Raw genomic sequence first — 6,000 nt, 5'->3', positions numbered from 1 at the left:
AAACACAGGACATATTGCAGAAAACAACTAAACATGCAAAATGAAAATTCAACTTCTGGACAAAAAGTTATCGCGCGCAAAGTTTGAAATAAGTTAGAAAAAAGGGGGACTTAATTGCGATCAACAAGAAACTTAAATAACAACAAGATAGGAGAGTGAACGGCATGAGTCATGAATCGAGTTTTGTACGCACTACTGCACAGTTTTACAATCAGCATGAAACCAATTTAAAAAAACGTCAAATCAGCACTTACAATAGTTTTTTGTAGATAGCGGGAAAAGAGATGCCATCATTGCGATTCATTACATGAGGCTTTTGATTGATGAACCAACTTTCAGAAAACATTCGCTTTTTATAATCACTTTCAACTTTTAGAATTTTAGAATTGCTCCAAGTTATTTTATGATCTGAAGTTATGGCATGCATGCAAGGAGCGGAATGTTCAGGGCGTTGATATTTGAAAGCTCTTACAATCTGGCAACACCGGTGCAAGTGAATTTTTTAAAAATTAGGTAAAACTAGTCTAAAAAATAAAATTGAATTGAATTAATCAAATTTGCATAATCAATAAATCATGTGCAAAGACAAGGTAGCCTACTAGTACTTATAGACGCAGTATGAAAATATAGGGTCTACTGGGGTGATATGGGTAGGATTTTGGTTGAATTTTATTTTAAAATCTTATAAGTGATATTTAAAAAGAATTTGCAATGTAACATTTGATATGTGTAGAATAGCCTGTGTTATATTTAAGGTATCCAGAAATATTTACTTATATATGTATGTATACCTTGTAGGCCAACATTTTGAACCTGCATTTTGGTACCCAGGCCTCGGGGTAAAATGGGTATATCATGTATACTCAGTATTACCCCTTTTATCGTTGTATTAGACCATGGAAAAAGAACCATAACACAAGTATACAAAATAATACAGTAGCAAGTTATTTAGCATCAAATATCAACTTTCCAAGCAGCATAAAAGTTTGGAACTATAGCCTACCCAAATAAGCGTCTTGCACAAAAAATACTTTGAAATCAATAAATGGATTAATTAAACACTTCTTCTCACCTTTTTTTGTACTAAATTATAGCTGTTGGTATAAATAACTATCACTGAAAGCAGCTCTACATTTTAACAACAACAAATGATGCAATCATTAAATTAATATAATTACCCGTTTTACCCCAGGCACCGGCGCCGAGTCCCAGGCGGGTGGGCGGACCGCGCCCACCGGACATTTCAGGAATTAAAAAAAAAATTAATGCAATTTTAAGTCCCAAAATTTCTGTAACCATCTGCCACCTTCTGATACTAGCCTACTTACCTTATTAGCAGGGTTTTGTCGCCAAATGATAGGCCCTACTGCACCTACTAATTAAGCGATTAGGTTTCATTCCCAGCAAAAGTCTGATTGCAATTTCCACTGCTTTTACATCGTTTTAACATCACCAGATGTTAAATCGGTGTAAAAACTGTAGCATTGTTCTTCAAAGGAGTAATTTTCTCTCAACAATTACCTCTGCTGCCAAAATGCTCTCTTTTGTCATCTCCAATCATCACAGTTGCTTCTGTTACGTCACTGATAACTGTGCACACATGTTGGTTTAGCCGTTTGCCGTTTGATTGTCATTAGTTGCAATTCAGCTCCTTTGTTATATAACTGTTCTAATTGTAGATTCAATGTAAGCTCGGTTCAATAGCGCTAGATATTTGCAATTTATAGTAGTTAGGAACTGGGAAGCCTTGTACTTGTTTCCAAATCGTGTTAGAGGAGACATAGACTTAAATGTATAACTAGGCTAGCCCAACAACCTAGCAAAATCGCCCTTTTGAAAAATGCACAAAATAACCTTTATGACATGACAGTATGTGTTCGCCCGCCCAGCTATTTTGAAAACTCGGCGCCTATTACCCCAGGTACCCATTTTACACCTGCAGACCCTAAATCAGCGTTTCTCAACCCAAGGGGGTCACAAAGGTCATTTCATGGGGGTTGCAAAGATGGGTCTGCTACTATTCGGTGAGTCCGATTCGGTGAGTTTTTAATCTCTAACCCCTAACCCTAAAACGGCAATGATAATTAGGCTACGGTACCCGATAATTTAAAAAAAAATTTAAAAAATCCCCCGTTAAGGGATCGGACTCACCGAAACAGGCCATTCCCCGCAAAGATATTCATAAAAGTTTTTCTAAATCGCAAAAATCTCCAGATAAATGAAAAAATCTTTGCAGCAATCACTTTAGTATTATATAGGCTACAGTAATGTCGTAGCAAGTGACTAATTGGTTGCACTGTTACGAAAGAAGACGCGTAGCTCGATTGTACGCCAATTTATCATCGTTTGTGCAAGTAGATAGAACGATATTTCTATGAGCTCAAAGAAAGAGATGCCGCATTTGAACGAAATTCATTTTCTAATGCTTTGGATGTTGCTGATATTCTAGATGAATTACAAGACCAATTTTATGATCTTCAAAATGATTCTTCCGCATGTGACGTTTTTCATGAAATGCCACTCTCTCAGTTCTGGTGTGCTATGCGTAAATCATCCCACAACTATCAACTATCTTTTCGAATATTACCGCACTACCATTTGCTACAACATACCTTTGCGAAAGTAGATTTTCAGTTCTTGTCCATGTCAAAACGAAGTCAAGAAATCGAAAGAAAGTTGAAGATGATATGAGGTTGGCGTTATCAAGCACTCAACCACTAATTTCAAAGTTAGCTTTAGAAGCAGTTGCAGAGTCATCCGTCGCATTAAAAGTTGTGATATTCAGCAGTTCTTTAAATGTTATTGAAATGTATTTTTGGGCTAATTTGTATATCTATAGAAAACATAGCAGGAAGGGAGTTGCAGGCTGAATTAAATATCTAAAAGGGGTCATGAACCACAAAAGGTTGAGAAACACTGCCCTAAATCATTTAAATTTTTACAAAGTAAGAAATTTGTCTGCTAATCTTTAAAATTCTCCTCCTTGCCAATGACTTTATCAGCCATCGTTTTGCAGTTGACTCTGAAGCTTAGTTATAAAATATTCAAAAAAAGTTTCAACTGCTTAATATTTTACCCATATGCAAGTTTTCTCAAACCAATTTCGAAACAGCATGCCTCCTTGCAATAGCAGTTACCTCTGGACTGCTACAGCAGAGTGGCAGTCAAGAATTGACCAGAACCAGAATTGACTAAAAATGATACTGAACTATAAAGTGTAAGCATAATTGGGAAGCTACTGAAAGTTTGAATAACAATTAAGGCTCAAAATAGTACACTAAATTTCGAAAAGTGTCGATTTCAACACCTCAGCCGTTCTAGTGGAAAAACAAAGTTACTTGCTGACACAAATCCTGCCTAAATGTGACCTAGCAATAGTGACTGAGTGCTGACTGCTGATGTCATTTTTACTTTTAACTTCTGAGGCTAAATGTATTTTATTTAATTTTTAAGCAGTAGTTAAAGTATCGCACCACTAATTCATGCCACATAGTTCTCAACCGCTGCTTTTGTTAGTCAATTGAATCCTTACCTTTGTGGAAAGAAAACAACTAAACTAACTGTCGCCAAGGATATGCACAGTGCACGCTGTTCTATAGTGAGTAGTCAGGTAGTGCTGATGCCAGGAAGTTCGCTTCTTCTCGGCAGTTATTAACTTTATTAAGAGGTGCTCACTCAATACTCATATTTTTGCAAATTGATGCGGTGAAATGGAATTAGAGTTTAAAACCTTTTCACTGCATTGTGAAGAAAGGTGGCTTTCAAAAGTCGCTCTTTAAAAAGGCTACTGATATTGAAAAAATGATGTCGTGATTTCTCTAATGGAACAAAATTCAAACATGGTTCACCATTTTTGCAATGACATTTGGCTTTTAAAATTGGGCTATTTATGAGATTTGTTTGAAATAGTAAACCTACTTAATTTGTCCCTCCAATGAGAAAAAATCCAATATTTTTACACTGAAATCTAAATTTAAATAAAAAAATTTAACATCTGGAAACGAAATTTTGAAAATGATTCATTTGAAATGTTCTCTTTTACAAAGAGTTTTATGGTTGCAATGATGCGGAATTAAAACGTTATTAAGCCTTTGGCTATTGATCATTTCTCAAATCTGTTGAAACACTTTCAGAAGTACTTTTTCTTCCAGAATTAGACAATACCAAATTAGATTGGATCCAAAACCTATTTGCAATGCAAAAACAAACTACCCCACACCTCTTTCTTAAATCTCAGGAAGAACTTGCTTCACATGCATATTGACTGTTTTTTTAAATTGTTTACATATAAATAGCCAGAGCAAAAGTCATCATTGTTCTTCCATTATTGCATGTTTTGGAGGTTAGTAGTTTTTGTATGGTTGATTTTTGTTACAGTTTAGTGAAATAGGTACACCAGTGATTCTCAATTCTCAAATTGTTTTGCAGCTTTCTCCACAAGCATTTTAAGTCTCATTTCAGAAAACATTTACAAAAGCAAATGTTCCAAGATATTGAAATTTAAAGACTTTTGTGTTTGCCTATTCTTTGTTTTTATTTGTTTTGTTTGTTTAATGTAAACAAAAGCACTGTGACGGTTTGGCCCATTAAACTATGTATTTTGTTCATTTTGGTAAAAATACAAGTGTGTTTTGTATGTCTCATAACTGCATTTATTCCAATTTAATTGGTATGTAATATGTTCCAAAATTCGTCAGACACTTCTAATATGAAAAACTAAAATATGAAATTGAAAACTAAACACTAAAATTTGAGAAATAGGAAATATGAGCATGTAATATAACAGCGTATGTCGTAGGCCACGTATCAGACACGTCTAATCAGGTATGAAAAACTAAAATATGAGAGATCACCAAGAGGGCAAACAATTTTATGTGGTGAAACAAATTGATGTTTGCCTTGTGCAACTAAGTTTGCTTGGAAATCTGTTGAGCAATAAAGTTTTTCCTGCCAGCATTCCAAATCGTTTGTGATGTTCAACCTGTAAAAAAATGTTTTGTTTCCATAAACTTGACAGTTTAGGTGTATTAATTAAAATTAAAATGAAAAATGTTACAACAATGTCAATGCCTTACCACAGCGTTTTGCAAATATTCTTCTACATCCACTCAGTTGATTTGTGAATCCTCGGTTCAACATAAAAATTGAAAGAGAGATTTGTTCAAGGTTTTGCCGGACATACTCAATGACATCTACCATTATATTCTTTTGCCCCCCTCCTAAAATTTTGTGCTGGCTATGCACTTGGAGCTGAACATTTAACAAGCTTAAATTTTTTTGAGATTTAGGTTTATTCTGTTGCCAATTAAATTGCCCAAGAAAAAGATGTTGCTGTCAGCCGCGGCACTCTGGAATGGCCCGTTTTGGTGAGTCCGATCCCTTAACAGGGGATTTTTTCAATTTTTTTAAAAAAATTATTGGGTACCGTAGCCTAATTATCATTGCCGTTTTGGGGTTAGGGTTAGAGGTTAGGAACTCACCGAATCGGACTCACCGAATAGTAGCAGACCCATGGCACTCACAGTGATTGAGCTTCACAGTGAAGCTCAATCAAACAGTTGGATTGGCTTAGTATTTAAAAAGGGTTGTTGTATTGAGGTTAGTCCTGTGGTCTTTCTTCACCAAGACAAATCATTATGCTAATTTTTCATTTTGTGTCAGCCCTGCATTTGTACAAAATTAGAAAAGTGTGTTATAATGTTTGTAGCAGTCTTTCAAAAAAAAAAGCTGAGACTTTGTCTCTCCTTCCCAACCTCCCACCCCCACTTGAACCTCAATTCATTCATTATTTTTCTTTGAAAGAATCATTACTGGCCTGTCATGCCCCTGATGGTACATGGAGGCCACCATGCCATTTCATGTTATTTTTATCCAAATCAGTGGCGAATCCTGGTTGATTTTCGTAGGCATGCAATGGAAGGAGGGTCATAGTCAGTGTAGGGGGGTCTGGGGGCATGTCCCCCCCAGAAAATTTTTGCAAATTTGCTTTAGGTTTTATAG

The sequence above is a fragment of the Aplidium turbinatum genome, chromosome 5 (genome assembly GCF_918807975.1).
Source record: "Aplidium turbinatum chromosome 5, kaAplTurb1.1, whole genome shotgun sequence".
NCBI lineage: Eukaryota > Metazoa > Chordata > Ascidiacea > Aplousobranchia > Polyclinidae > Aplidium > Aplidium turbinatum.
Note: the sequence above shows the minus strand (reverse complement) of the source record.